This window comes from Rhinolophus sinicus, linkage group LG05 (genome assembly GCF_036562045.2).
Source record: "Rhinolophus sinicus isolate RSC01 linkage group LG05, ASM3656204v1, whole genome shotgun sequence".
NCBI lineage: Eukaryota > Metazoa > Chordata > Mammalia > Chiroptera > Rhinolophidae > Rhinolophus > Rhinolophus sinicus.
The window spans coordinates 178,175,945-178,192,074 of NC_133755.1; the positions used below are offsets into that span (position 1 = coordinate 178,175,945).

At 45.5% G+C, this 16,130-nt stretch overlaps 1 protein-coding gene across 6 annotated transcripts in view; it reads right to left on the reverse strand.

The window, feature by feature from the left end:
* Positions 1-12,913, reverse strand: part of AGPAT4 (1-acylglycerol-3-phosphate O-acyltransferase 4) — a 104,862-nt gene extending 91,949 nt beyond the window's left edge. The window contains exons 1-2 of one of the 6 annotated variants that reach the window (XM_019749808.2): positions 12,039-12,286; positions 11,321-11,399 (exon numbers count right to left, since the gene is read on the reverse strand). The gene's annotated coding sequence lies outside the window, so the exon portion shown is untranslated. Of the gene's footprint in view, positions 1-11,320; positions 11,485-12,038; positions 12,287-12,720 lie in introns of those variants that run through there. The other 5 variants (XM_074333788.1, XM_074333787.1, XM_019749823.2 and 2 more) reach the window with 5 other exon arrangements.
* Between the last annotated feature and the right edge of the window lie 3,217 nt (positions 12,914-16,130).

Sequence of the window (16,130 nt, forward strand, 5' to 3'; positions counted from 1 at the left end):
AATAGTCGGCCAGAGATAATGGAACCTTCCAGACTTTCTACTGTAACTTTCCACTATACCATTAACGTAAAATCCAGGAGATGTTGGGAAAAACAAAACAAAACAAAATCAGGGGTACAGGGATTTCCTGCAGCTGGTTTCATCTTTTTTCCTTTGGTCTAAGGAAGCCGACCTGAGCTTCCTGCTACAGTGTAAGCACACGGCACCCAGACTACTGAGTATCTACAGGCTGCAGAGGGTACAGGGACTCGAGCCAAAGAGCTGCTCTGCCTGTATGGGCTCTGCGATCCTCGGCAAATTACTTAACCTCAGTTTTCTCATCTGTCAAATGGAGATACTAAGAGCTCCTACTTCGTGGGGTTGGGTGAGGATTCGTTGTTTCTAGAACCCTGCCTGGTCCATGATCATCTTAAACGAGGCCGTCACCATCGCCATCATCTTCCTCATCCCCACCGCCTCGTCCTGGCTGTGGTTTTCTTGTTGTCCAGTCACTTTTTTGCTGGTCCAACGTAGGTGAGTCCCATGGACAGGCAAGGCTGAGAACAGGGCTGGGACTCGCCACTGAGGCCTGGATCAAGTGGGTGAGCTGTGGGATCCCTGCTCACCCAGCCACGTCTTCCCTTCACAGCCCTGGCTGCGTCCCGTGACTGAATCAAAGGCCCAAGTGTTTGTGGCAAGTCACTCAGCCCTTCCACAGTCTGATCCTTTGTCGCTCACGCATACTTCCTTTGATTAACCTCCCCACTCCTTTCATCAGCAACGAAATAGGGAACAGATGCTCCGAAAGACTCCAGTGCTTGGAGGCCAGCCCAGGGCTCAGCTTCCCGGAAGGAGGGGACAGAAAACAGGCCATCTTGACTCTACCTACAGCAATCTCCTTCCTCACCTGTGTCAGCCGGAGGACAACTTTTTTATGAAAGAATTTTCTGGAAAGGTACAATTTATAACTTAAATTGTCAAAAGATAAAATCGACAAAACTTTTGTTTTTCACAGCAATCGTTCTAGTGTGGTCTGGACTTTGCTGCCTTTGTAAATGAAGTACATTGGCTGTTCAGGACTGTGGTTCCACTGTGCGTCAGGGAGAGTCTCAACCACTAATAATTTATTTAAGTTGACTATGCTTTCTTTTCCTACCTTGCTATCAATTGTTACATTTCCACAATTTATCCAGGAAACAGATAACCAAGCTTGTTAAGCCAGTACTTTCAGTGTTAGGTAAGCTGTGTAAGTGGGTTCAGGGTAAAATCAGATTAAGGCTAATGAAGTACATAGGCTTTTGACAATAATTTTTCTCACTTTATACTTCAGATTTGGGGTTGCGTTCCACATGGTTGAGTCTGTCCCCAACTAGATATTTTGCCATATCTTAAATAGGACATGTTTTAGCAGACGTGTTGGTTTATTAGATAATAACCCCCCGTGGTCAGAGAACACCTTTTCTCCACTTCCAACAGGCTGCCCCCATACTGTCAAGCTCACTGCCCTGTGTCACACGACTGTCCTCACCTGAATTTTACTAGAACATATAGTAGCACTTCTTATGTGCAGACCCATAGCACCTCAATGGTGTGACAGCACTATTTCCATTTTCAAATGATTAATATGAATTATTTGGTCAAGTGACACTTCATATCCCTGTTTAACGACTTGGTTTTAAAAAGGGCATAGACACACACACACACACACACACACACACACACACACATAAATAAATAGGCCCACCCTTCTTCCTTATTATTCTCTAACAGATCACCTAAAACTTGCTTTGCTTGTGCCGGGGCAAAGTCCACAGCTCGCATTTTTCTCCTCCAACATTTTATTGTAAAGGGAAAAGAAAAGTGGTTTGTTGGGGTAATGAGGCAGTTGGTTCTCCTCTTTCCATCAGTTACAACAAGCTCTATCCAAGTTTCGTATTTCACACGCGCAGTTTAGGTTAGGTTATTCTTCAGGCCCCCTGGAGAGTGGGAGACCCTGAAAGTGATGGGTTCCTTTAGGAGAGCTCGTGAGCCTTTGCTGTGGCAAAGTACACATGCCTCACTGGATCAGATGTCAAAAGATAACGCAAGTGAAAGAAGCCTTTATGATACTAGGAGGATAACTTATCATACAATAGTGATAAGATAAAAGCTATCAGCAAGCAGTAAGAGTTAAAGTACTTCCTCTCCAAGGATGGTCAAGGTAATGGGAGGAGAGAGACCACAAAGAACAGAAGCAGCCCTGGGCTTATCCAGAGAAGGGACTGTTCCAGTAGGAGGGTGGGAAGGCCCCCAAAGGTGGGGGACCAGAGGGAGACCCAAGCAGCCCGCCATCAATTATACCACCAGGAGCAGAGAGACCGAGAAGAACAAGAGGACGAGGCTGGCAGATTCCCAGGGATGACGCGTACGAGTGCCCTGCCCCAGCCCACCCCACCCCCAGGGCTCTCTGTTTAGAGATAGTGAGAAAGGCAATGAAAGGGCAGGAGGAGAAAGCTACTCTTCCTTCCCAGAGTCCCTCAGAGATGGATCATCCAGCTCAGTTTGCTTTTCAAAAATTTCCACAGAAATACTCCTTTCAGCAGAAGCAACTGACTCTGAAGGGTCTGGAGCTATAGCCTAAAGCCATCCAAACCACCACGCATGGGAAGTCTGCTGTTCGTCTTACAAGTTCATGTACATTTTGTGTTACATTATGGCATATCCATGTTTATTTTTAAAAATTCTTTTCCCTCAGATCTTTTGGCAAACTGATGCTGGAGTGAGCTAGGTCAGGTTTACCCTGCAGCTCTGCACACTCGCTGTCACATGGCCAAAATGGCCCCAGGATGTGGTGGTAGAAGAAATCTGCATCTACCCTGGACTCCTCCCTGACCAGGTCAGAAAATGAGGATGCAGGATGTGCCAGGCTACTTCCCAGTGACAGGGAGAGTCCAGACCATGAGACAGTCCGCAGGTCTCAAGGAGCCCAAGGTCCCACGGAAAGTAAGCAGGTGGCCATGTTTGGGGTCCAAACCCAGGTTTTGTGACCCAGCCCTGGTCCTCTCTTCTGTGGTGCTGCTTCTCGGGGTCCCCAAAAGGCCCTGAGTCTATATGGCCAGCAGAGTATCTAGAGAAGGAGGCCAGGCAGTCTCCCGATTTTCCTGAATGGAATGTTCCTGTGGCCTGTGACAAAGGTAGGACCCATTAACGCCAGGCTAAGACTCTCCCCGCTGGGAGAGGCGGGCAGGGGAGCTGCGCTCAAGGCCTGCCCAGCGCCCATAGGACACAGCCGGATGCCAGCCTTGCAAACACAGCACATACACATTCCAGAAAAGGTACATCTTCTTGGGGGGGGGGGGGCGGGTAAAACCAGAGTGAAGCTGTTGACTGTCTTAAAGAGAAATCACAGTTCAGTCACTTGAGAAGACAGAAGGAGTGGGAGAAGGGGAGAAGGAAGTCCCAATATGGCTAAAATTGGAACCAATATAAATAATTAGAATCACCAGGCACATTTAAAATATCTCTGTGCTCCTCTCTCCCTCTTTCCCCTACTTAAATTTTAACCCTGTTATTCCTCTAGAAATGGAGGCCGAATGAGGATTTTGGTGACACCATGAGACCTTCACTATATCGTTTGGTCTTAAGTAACTTCTTAAATTTCTGCATGATTGGGGGTGGGGTTAAAGCGTAGAATCTGCACAATTTGCAGCTATGGAAAAATCCTTTCACCCTAAAAGAAGACCCAAGGAAATTGTGGTAAAGAATGCATCATACAAGAACAGACGATGCTTTTCTAATTCTTTACAGACCACAAGTCACAGTCTGCTCCATGGGCAGGTGGTCCCAGCTCTGTGACTTTAGGGAAGCTGGCTAACCAATCTCTGCCTCAGTTTCAAGTCAGATTAGAGAAGGTCATTCACACCCCACTGGCTGGAGTAAGGATGCAATGAGATTCACAACACAGGCGTAAGTGCTAAATAGAGGGTGCCGCCTAGAATAAAGGACATAAATGACTACAGGACAAAGCACATTATAAGCGAACCTTAGGGAAGAACATTATAGAAAAAAGTTTTTTATTTCCCTCTGTATTTACTATCACAGAGGGTCAAAGGGGCCCTCTGTACAACCAGAGACCAAATTCTGTGTCTCCACTTCCTATAGCTCTCAGACAGGTCCCTCCTCAGCGTCCTCCTCCCAGCCAGAAGCACCCTCTGTCTCCTGGATGCCGGCACCAGCCTGGCTGGGGTCTGCCTGCCTCCGGCTACAACGGCCCAGATAGCGCTTCAGGAATGCTCTAACCCCACCTGGCTAGGCAAGCCCCTTGCCCACCGGGCCCCAATCCTCTCATCTCGCATCACCTCCTGACTCACATTCTGCCCTCCCGTGCCACGGGGCACCCCAGCACCAGTCCTGCTTTGCAGACCTCGCTTAGGGTTATGCTCTTCTCTAGAAAACATTCCTGAAGCCCCAGACAGGGCAGGGCGGTTATCAGTTCTGCTTTCTATGCTTCTCCTCCCCAAACGCTTAAAATGGTCAGTTCGGGTTTCTGTCTTGTCCCCTCAGCAAACCTGTCTGGCGCATCTCTGTACTCCCGGTGTTTGGCCAACAGTAGGCAGGATACAAGGATTTGGGAAGAAAAACTGTTTAAGAGGATTCTGGAATTTCAAGGGAATTTACAACAGCAGACCTGCCCCACTCACGCCCATGTTCTAATCCTGGAAGGAAGAGAGAAGGGCAGACAAAAGGTGGGGACAGGACATGACTGAACACCTAGTGTGTGTACCAGCAGTGTGGCCGGGTCTTATCTGAAGCTGGTGCAGGTCGGCTGGTTCCAGGACGGGAAGTGAAAGAGGCCCTCTCCTAAGTGAAAGTAGCTGGAGACAGGGAGGGAGGGTGCGTGCTAAGTGGCAAATAAGTAAGTAGTGAGACCTGGGTGTGGAGCGCCTGGGTTCAGGTGAAGGCCTGGGAAACTGGGAATTAATCAGCAAATCCCAGCAGAGGTCAGTGAAGTCAGGTATGCTAGGCTCTCAGCATCCTTTCTTTAGATAGGTTAATCCCTTCCACCAGAGGGAGGGGTGGTTCCGCAGAGAATGTAGGCCCGCGGGGCTCAGCCAGGCAGAGGGGTAGAGCTCTGGGGAGTGGGCTGGCTGCTAGCAGACCCCCGGCCCGCCCCAGCCCCCACCCCAGCCACCTCGGGCTGCACTGTGACTCTCAAGGCAGATCTGCCAGCAGAAGAGAGGGTGCAAAGTATTTGAATCCTTCTGGTGCCAATCTGCTCTTCGCTTACTGTATTATTCGTTTTCAATTCCTATCTACTTATTAATTTAAATGGATGAATTGCCTGTTTGGTTTAGACTGGTCTTTGTAAGCACGGTGAGCACAAGTTATTCCTGAGAGATAGGTTTACTTGGATTGAGGAGTGGACGAACCAGATTTCTGAGGGTCAGAGGGAATTTCCTAGAGCAGTGGTTCTCGATGGCAAAGGGTTTTGCCCCTCCAGGGGACATTTGGCAATGTCTGGAACATTTTTTGGCTGTCACAACGGGGGGGTGGGGGGTGTTACACCTGGCATCTAGAAAGTAGAGGCCCAGGGATGCTGCTAAATATCCTACAATGCACAGGACGCCCCCACAATCAAAGAATTCTTTGTCCCAAAATGTCAACAGTGATGAGATTGAGAACTTGCCCTAAAGGAATGTCAACCTGGAAGGACCTGGCTGGGAGGCCATCAGCTCAGGCAAATCTGAGTCCCGACACTTTTTCTCTAGACAAAACACCCATCCAGTGCCAGGTGCTTGGCTCTGTGCCAGAAACAGTGCAATTAGAAACCCCCTGCCATCAACAAGTGCCCAGGGGCAGTCATGAGGATAGAACCGTAAAGACAGGATTGCCATGTAATGTACTAATAGCTTCTAGAAAAAGCAGCTGTTTTATGAGGGATCAGTGGGCCTGCAGGAAAAATGTCAGGACAACAGAGGCCAGGGGTTCATTCTGGAGATAAGTGCGAAGGGGCATTCACATCTGGGGAAGGAAGCTGCTGGCCACCTCTCCTTTCAGCCTACCCTCGCCCACAACAGGACCCAGAGGGCAGAGGAGGAGTGAGCAGAATTCCTCAGTCCCGGATCTAGGAAGTTTTAGATGATTGCATTGATTGTGTGGGCATGGCTGCAGCCTCCTGCCTGGGGAGAGCACTTGGTGTGAGCAGCCTCTTTAAAATTTCATCAGCCTGGGTTAACCTCTGCCTACAGAGAGGTGGCAGCTCTCAGAAAGCTGATGGAGACGGGGAAAACACCAAATTTCCCTCCTGGGTCAATTCACCTCTCCCCTTCTCATGGCAAAGTTTGTCTAAGATAAGTACTGGCAGTGTCTTTTCGGATAACACCCTCTGCCTTTAAACTTGGCCATAGAAGTGTTGATGAGCCACAGCAGTAAAGAAAGCCTGACTCTCCACCCCCAGCCCTGGGAACCACGGAGAGCAATATCCGTAAGAGTGACTTCCCAGCGAAGTTCAACCCTTGGCGGCACCCTGGTTTTGAGAACAGTTCATGTTTAATTTGATGTATGCGCTGCACTGTCACTCAGATGTTTTGTCACAGGGCCCTTTCCCTTCCCCCACCACATCACCTCAAGGCTCCCTGAAAACCAGAGTAGCTTGTCCTGTCAGCACTGCTACTAGTTCTTCCCCCAAGTTCTACAATACGAGTCTGTCTTCCAGTATTTCTGCAGGTTATGAAAACGGGAGGAGAGGCATGCAAGGGGGAGAATCTACGTGGTAGATAGTTGTTCGCTACTCCAGAAATTTTTACTGCATGTCTGCTCTATCCTAGGCCCTATGCCCACCTGGGAACAGAGGGGTCACTATGACACTAGAGACGTGGCAGACACAGTGGTTCGGAGCCAGGGCTCTGCAAGGCAATGGTCTAGTTTCAAATCTCAGCTCTGTTACTTATTATGATACTAGCTGACTACCTTAACACTCTCTAATCTTTGCTTTCTTTATCTGTAAAATGGAAGTGATTCTATTAGGTTGGTGCAAAAGTAATTGCAGTTTAAAAGGTTAAAAGTAATTGCAAAGACCGCAATTACTTTTGCAGCAACCTAATAGTTTTTACCTGCTCTGTTTGTTCTTAGGATGAAGTGAATTAATAAATGTGAAGTCTGTGTAATAGACTGGCACATAGGAAGCCCTCAGGAAAGGTGGGCTATTCTCATTCTCATGTGTCCTACAGGTTAGCCAGTCAGTTCAGCGTCCCTGATGGCATTTGCGGGTTACCTGTCATCACCCAGACTAAGGAATAACCACCTGGGAATAAAACTAAGGACTTTTAAAACTAAGGAATTTTAGTGTCCAGCTTCAAACTACCATGAAGTCCAGAATATGCCTCTTCTCTTGTAGGAGCCCACAGAGCAATGACTGTGTCACAGCTGTTATGTACGGCCCACATTAAGAGGGAGACAGCCGTGCCAACCATATTTATCTGGAACAGCTTCACGGCTAAGGGAGAAGCTGATCTCCTCTGAGATCAAAATAACAAAGAAGAAGAAGAAAGGGGAACTTGCCAGAAGTTTTCCCCAGAAGGTCAGGGGAGCAGAGGAGGGCGGTGTTCCCGGCGCCCATATAATTTCCATACTGAAGGTAGAAATTATGTGGGACAAAACAATCCTACTAAGAGGAGCTTCATGGCCTCAGCAAACACAAACAGCAAGTACGGCAGCGAGGTTTTATTAGTAACATTCTTTACTTTGGGTAGTTAAGATTTAAGGGGTTGAAAGCTACTTGGTTTTGTCGGCATGAGACACAGACTTGCAAGGTGTTATGGGAAATCCAGCGCTACATGACAAGAGGATATCTAGGAAACCAACGGGCATGTAATTTTGATGCAGGTGAGAGTTTCTCTTTTAAATATGCTATACGTTGAGTCCATCTGGAGGGAGTTATAGTCCCACAGGGGTCCCTAAGTAACTCACTATGAGAGGTTATCTTGCTCAGCTTGTACTTTTCAGAAACAGAACGTACCAGCCTCCTGGACTCTGTTCATCTGTGTCTCCAGGGTTAGAAATCCCACTTCTCCTATTCAGTTAATCACTAACTGTCTCCTGACAGCAGCCCTAAGCTCAACCAATGTGGAAGATACAAGAAAATTACAAGACGGACAACAGTCAACTGCTAACCACTCTCCCCATCTCTGCCCAGTGCAATCTATGTACAACACTGTCCAACAATAAGAGAAGCATCCAATGCGATTAGACAAAAAAAAAAAAGCCTCTATCAAAAATAATACCCCATGATTTAACGGGCTGTTTCTACATCTGTCCTCCTGCTAGTTCTAGAGTTTCTTTAGGGAAGAAATTACTTCCTATTTATTGCTATTTGCATAATATTGTCTGACACATGATACGCAATATCATCTGTTGAGTGAATGAATAAATGGGTGAATGGATGATGAACGTATGTATGTATGAATGAATGAGTGAGTGAGTGAATGGTGACTGAAAGGTAGGACTTAGGGTCAGAGGAAGAAGTAGAGCAAACCAGATTGGAGTCACAAAGTGAAGACGAAAACGAAAACAGGTAGAAAATCTTTCCGGAGCAAGAGTGTGTCTTCAAAAACAAAGCAAGGTAGGTTAGATAGATTGTTCTATGATAATGTTCACCAAAAATTGCTCTCATTTTAAGACATTTCCTCTGACTCAGTCATTAGAAGAAAATGGATATCAGCCAGTCACAGTATCTCCCGTAAAAACCCTTTGGTTATTTAAAAGTAGCAGCTATTTATACTGTATCTGGTTTTGCTCACAGTTGTATCCATAGCACTTGGCAGATCATAGATGCACAATAAATATTGTGAAAAGAACGAGTTCATGAGCTAAGCTTCCTCTTTCCCGTGGCCTTAGTGATCCACTCCCTGGTCCATACACGAAGCCAATTTCAGAGTTCCAAAACTTGCTTTCCACACTGTTTCTGTCTTGGGCAAGATGACTGAATGAGAGTTGCCCAAGCTCTGGGTAATATTAGATGATTATTAAGCAGGCTTGATCACATACGTTTCTAAGCATTCAGGCGTCAGAAACCTTTCAGAGCTGTGAACGCAGCATCTTTCCAAACCCATAGTCCTCCTTTTCAGAACACAGCCAATCTCACAAAATGTAATAAGTTGGCCAAGCGCTCATCTAAGCACCCCACAATTTAATGCAATGGCAATGGTAGGTTTCTTAGAATGATGCTGTGGGCGCCTGTGGAATTCTCTCTCCTAAATTTCTTCCTTGTTTAAAGTCTGATTTAAGTCTGGCCTTCCCTCCTTGAGCTTCAACTCAAGAATAATTGGATTGGGAAGGATTCTGCCTCCCATTCACATTGTCTTTCTTCTACCAATCTTTCTTCTGATTTAAACAAAATTCTGTCCCTGAATTTATCATCTACTAGCTCTTTCCACCAGCATAGAGTAGACCAGTCCTACTTCCACACTAAAGACAGATGCTTGAGAGAAGAACCTTGAACCGTGACCCACGTCTTACCATCCATCCCTGTCGTCTGGGAAACCTATGCCTTCTTCCCCTTGAATTGTCTGTCTCCTCCCCTTCAAACCTTCAACAGCATCCTCCTCACACTATTCCTCTGAGACTAACTGCCTCCTGCTTTCTCACCTCCTTCTCGCCTTGCCTCCTCCTCCCCAGCTATGTGCTCACCTACACATGTTGTCAGCCCTGGTTGGTGGAGTTAAACTTGAGAGCACAGACTACAGCTTCTGTTTTCTTCACGAACTTGACAGCACTCAGTTCAGAGCCTTGCAGACAGTGGGATCCTAACGCAATGGAGACTGACTCCAAGTTCAGAAGTGATTCCCTGGGCATCACCTCCGTTCAGCCTCTTTCATGAGATCCCTCAGCTTGCTTTGCATCTGTAGCTCCACCAACCTCTCCCAAGTCAAGGCTGCAAATTATGTTTTTAACCTCTACTCAGGGTCTGACCATAGGACAGTACATTCATTTTTGGCTGTGTTTCTAAAAGATTCTTGCTTCTGTTCCTAAGAACTCTGTCCCATAAAGTTTTTGGTTGTGCACTTCCCAGGTCCAGAAACCCAGGAGTGCCCATATCACAGACTTTGAGTTACACATTCAAAGTGCAGGGTCATGTGATAAATCTACATTTTTGAGGAACATTTTCATGCTAGAAAAACTAGCACCCCTGCTTTGCATGACTCTTTGCAAACATCAAAAACCTACCACCCAATTGTTGTTGTGCTAACATGTGCTTTTCAAAACAAGCCACATTCTTTTTCATGATACTTTTCTACAGTTTACGCCCTTTAACTCATTCTCTCGACTTAACTCCATTTAGTTCTAGTCAGTTTTGTGCCACTCTATTTAGCCCCTATTTTCAGATAACTTTCGTACCTGAAACACTGAAGACCTCTTGCACTCTAATAAGTTGTATAAGTCACAGATAAAGCGTGTTAAGATAAGGACCTTGGCAAACAGAACCCCTTCTTCCTGCTACCACAGGAGTGGTTACTGTGAGATTTCTAAGCAATGCTTTTGGCTTTAATCCTGGGAAAGCAAAGGGAGGACTGAGCGACTTTCATAAATCTTTATCCAAAACTACAGATAACTTTAGGAATCGAGGATGAGATTACTACTGACCTGCCTTATAGGGGGCTAACCTGGGGATTTGGGAGGCCCATTAAAGGAATGCCGTCCATTACCAAACATTCCCTCAGGTGCATTGGACAGAGGCGTCAGTGTGACTCCAGCTGTGAATAGGCCCATTTGGACTGTGTCTTCCTAACGTATGTGTCACTCGATTCTAATTATGTTTAACTTTGCTTATTACTAGATAGATGATACCGTTCTGTCACGTTTCATATTTTTCCTGAAAAATCAGTTCTTTTTCTCCTCATTGAGGATGTTAAGAAGATTCGCTAGATTTACTTGGGACTCTTGACTTGCCTCTGTTGTCCCTGCCACCTACACACACACCTACGTCCACCAGAGGCGCGTACACACACACACACACACACACACACACACACACTTCCTCCCACATCTCACAATACTTTCTTTCCCACTGAACATGCATGGCTAACAATCACAGATGGGTTAACCCTTTCCCAGTTTTGAAACGAGGTCCATACACCCTCACGTTAAGCAGAGTGGACAGTGTGGGTGATCCAAACAGCGCACAAAAGGCAGAGTCCTGCTGGCACGCAGCATTTGTTCCCACCTCACACTTGTTGAACTTAGAGTTAGTGCTAAATCCGTTCAGACTAGAGCAAAGACCCCCTCCCTCGTTAAACACGCAGACTTTTCGGTAAACCCGAGCAGACAGTGCTGATGCTTAAACACCCTCTGAAACTTTTCTTACCTCCTACAAAGAAGTGCCAGCTCGCCCACCTAGTCTGATCGCAGCATTACTATCCCGTCTTGAAAACTGTTCAGGTTTTCTAAAAAAGACCAGACACCGCAGACTGACATAAACATCAAACCATTCCTTTTATAATTCCTAGATACGATGGAGAAATTCATGGGCTGAAAATTAAGTAAATAAAGCGGTGATTACAAACGCCTGTTTCCTTGACAACTCCCCTCCCCCAGGCCTCCTGTGACAGGGAAAAACCAAAATGAAAGTGAGGAGGGGTAGCACAAAGCCACGCTGGATTTTAGCCAGCCAAGGGGATAACCGGCGCGAAAGCAACCAACTCGGAAGGAAAAACAGATCAATCTCTTTATGGGGGGGCTGCATTTTGTGTAGTATTTTTGTGGTTGCCATAGAAACGCCAGAGAGGGAAGAACATGTTACATGACACAAAAGAGACCGATATGTAACAGGAACCTTCTCCCAGCTTCATCTAGTGCAGAAAAAAAAAAATGATTTAACCCCAGGGGGCCTGGGGTGCCGGGGGAAAAGCAGCCCCGAACAGCGGCTCGCAATCACCGCAGGGACAGGAAGGCTGACCCAGCTGCGCACAAAGGAAGGTCCTTTGGTAGCAGCGAAGCCCCTCGCCTTCCGGGGCTGCCCACCGCGTCCCCACTGCTGCCTCGCTTCCTTCTCCGCCCCCCAGTGCTCGTCTGTCTGTACCTACCCCTTCCAGAGGATTTCATGAAATCCAACCAAGGAGAGAATAATCGTGACAGAAAGAGGGACAGAAATCCGCCACGCCCAGAGGTGAAGTCGCCTGGAAATAGCACACGAGCCGCACAGACCTCCTTCCCGGCGGCCCTGGACACAGGGACTTGCAAATCAGAAACTGAAAGGGTGCAGGCTGGGGTGCAGGGATCACCACTAGTTTATAGGAGCTGTAGGGCAGCCAACGCTGGGAAGAAAGGCGAGACTCCACCCATGGGGTGGACCCTTCGGAGGGGAAAAAAAAAAAAAAAGTGGTCCTCAGCTGACGTCTCTCCCCCACCCCATGTCACTTCCTTTTAAAGCTACAATTTAGCGGTTACGGGGAGGGAAGATTGGAGCTGGTGTAATATGAGTCACTCCCAGACCCTTCCAATTAGTGTAAGGAAGGGCTTCGTCGGCTTCACGTTTGAAATCTGGCTGCAGAACCTGCCAGAATCTGAGACAAAGCCCGCTAGGTGGCCTTTCTTCTCCTTCCGCGTCTCTCAAATCCTGTTGCATCCCTGGGCCCAAATGGCTCCTGCAAGCTCAGCTCGGACAGACGGCAGCCTGGAAATTGTCCTAAACGGGCTCCTATTCGATTCAGCAAGTATACAATCAATGTGTCCTGTAAAATACCCGCGCTCCGACACCCCCCTCACCTCTCACTGGTAACGCTGTGCTGGATGGAGGTTGCATTCCGCTCGGAGGAGTCGCCAGGCACCTTCGACAAAACAACACTGAGAACTCGGAGACGTGAGATGTGAGGAACGCGAGAAAGGAGGCTGGAGGTCGATGTACTTTCTCCGCGCAAAGTGGCCACCAGCGTTGATTGCCACCGCGCACACGCACGCATGCACGTGGCACACACCCTGCGATGCGTTAGGGACGGGCTGAGCGGACCTTTGTAAAATAAGAGTGTCTTCACAACTTTGAAAAAAGACAGGCTGTTGAAACTCCAGATATGCCAGGTCTCCAACATTCCTTAAAAAATTATTTCAGTCTCCAAATCGTGAAGATGTATGCGCTTCAAATGTTCCCTATTAGAACCATTGTCACAAATAATATTTGAGGATTTACATATGTCTTCTGTGTTCACCCCCGTTCTTAAGATATTTGCAATCTACAGGGGAAAATAAAATGTTCACAAATAAGTTGAACACACTGCAGAATTAAGAACTACAAACGTGCTAAAAACTATAAGAAACAACAACAAAACAGTGTGCCAGGTGAACAGAGACGGTGGTAAAGAGCTGGTTTGGGCTGTGATGGGGGGGAAGGCATTCAGAATTCATGAAACAGGTTTGGGCTGGGCCCTCTAGGGTGTGTGGCATTTCCACAGTGATGGGAAGGGGAAGGTAAAGCACACCTGGGGATGAGAAAGAACATCATCTGAGAGAGTAAAAAAGGTCTGCACAGAAAACCCATTGGTGGCAACGGCTTGTTTTAATATCCATGTGAAAATAATCTGACCATATGGAAATGCTTATAAAAATGTTTATAGAAGTTTCTTGCAGCCAATGCAGTGTTTGAGTCCTCTCATAACTTTTCAAATTATGTTTAAAATCCATTTGTTTCAAAGATTGTGGAAACCTGCAAAGGTATTTCAGAGTGCTTCTCAATAGAGTTAGACTCATTGTTTTTCACATTTGAATTCTGAATGGAAGTTTATTTCAAAACCTACAAGTTGCACAAATTTGTGCTGTCTTGATGACAAGGACAGTTAATGATCTCAGAAGAAACAATGTGAAATTAAAAATTTTGACAATTGCAAGTCTTATCCCAATCTCATACTTTAATATGCCTTTATTCCATTGTGATCATAATTATTATCACACTTATTGCTACAGTAACACTTTGCTTATTCAGATGTTGCTCACAGCCTTAATTATCCCAGAAATGGAGCTGAGAAATATGGGAGAGGAAAATGACTACTTCTAAAAATTTAAAGTGGAAGTATGACATTCATGGATTAAATCCTATGCACTTTATTCAATAGAGTCTATTTAGAGTCTATCTTAATTTTAGCTATCTTTAGTTACCTATTTCTATTTAAACAAGGATTTGTGAATATCTCAGGGTCACCATCTAACAATTCAGTTCAACAAATACCTACTGAGAATCTGTGCTAGTTGCTGAAGGTAGAAAAACTTGAATAAGACATGGACATTGCCCCAAGGTGCTCAGCCTTGGGAGAGACCTGTGACAGTTAAGATGCAGTGTAAGGGGGGTAATTACTGAAGTCTGTACAAGGTTCACAGAGGGTCCTAACAATTGGGACAAGGAAGTGAGGGAGTCTGTTCACATCGTTTCTTAGCTCACAGCAAGCTGTAAAAGGGGTGAGAGTATATATTCACCAGTGAAACTGTAAGAAATGAATGCTGGTAGTCGGAGAGATTTAAAAGGAGGTAAGAGGCATAAACTGGTAACTCAAAAAAAGGATACACAAACAGCCACTAAGCAACAACAAAAAAGATGCAACCTCACACGCAAATGCAAGTGGAAAGGAAGAGATGCCATGTCTTTGCCTGGCCACTTATCAAACATTCAAAACCGTGTAATGTGCAAGGTAAGGAGGCTGCCATGCAAAGGCTCTCTCATCTCTTCCAGGTGACAGTGAATTGGTGCACAATAGGAATTGTGGCTGATTCAAGAAGACAAAAAAAACAAAACAACAAAAAAACATGTAAATAATAAAGTCAAATTGGTATTTGGAATCTATAATCTTACATTTAATAGTTGTATATTTCAACCAACTCTAATTGAGCCTTAAAAATGTATCATATATATGTCTTTATGACCAACAAGCTCTTAAGTCTACAGTGTTATTACTGCAATCATTTTAAGTACACTCAGATAGCTTTAACATTAACTGTCTGCCAGGAAAGTACAGAGGAACTAGATAAGATTCCCTCCTTGATAAATGTTGTGACCTAAGTCATTCCCCAGACATTCATGTTTTAAGCCTTTTAAAAATTGTTCTCAGTAGTCACTTAGCTCCTCTCTCTTCTCCATATCTTCAGGTCACTTCAGCCTGGCAGGGGTGACCCTAGAAAGTCATTCATTTCCTCCTCCTGTACTCAGGCAATGAGCATCTGGAAATCATATGACACAGGAGCCAATCTCCCACAATAGGAAGAACTGAACTCAAATCAATGGGCAGCAAATTGAAAAGTTACCAGCTTCAGGATCTAATTTTAAAAGACAAGGTAACACAAAAGAATACTGCAAGTTAGCTCGCGTAGCCCTCTTAACTAAGTGAAAAGAGATCATGTATTTGGAGTGGTATTTAAGTCTGGATGATTTTCAGCCGTTGCACACCATACTATTGTGGATTTTAGCATTTTAATAAGCGTGGATTATTTTTATAAACAGAACACTAGAGCATTTTCATTCTTGAAAATAAAAATTGTACCAATCGTTGACATAATACTTTTCTCCGTTTGGCAAGCATTTAAGCTTATGGCACTTAGAGGGTGATCTAATTAAAGTGTGGTTCTGGACCTACTGACTCAGAAACTGCATTTTAACAACATCCCAGGAGATTCATACACATGTGAAGTTTGCAAAGTACTTGTTCTAGTCCAAATCTCTAATTTTTCAGAGGGTCCGCTTGTCCTAGATTACACAGTGAACACGAAACAGCTGAAGGAAAGCCTCACTTTGTAATGATTCCTATCTTAGAATTCTTTCCACTGTATTCCCCAGGCTTTCAGATGAAAAAGCAAGTCTGAAAGAAAGTCTATGGGCATAAAAATGTTAAAAAGAGAATGTCTGCTTAAACACACACTCATTATTCTAAGTGTGGTTATTAAAAGTTCATCTGTACTCCGTGCCTTTGAGTTTATACATAGGCAGTTTCACCCAAAGAAAATTAATCTTGGAATTTGGCAACCATCAGACCAAAGTTGGCAAAACGCATATGACATTTTTTCTTCATGATCACTCATTTTGGTTTCAAGCCAAAGCCAAGTCTAGTTCAAGAAATCTTCGCTTCATGACTGATTTGCAAGAGGTGGCAGAGAGTCCTGATACTTTGTGTAAGTTTTTGGAGCCTCAGCTATCTCAGACA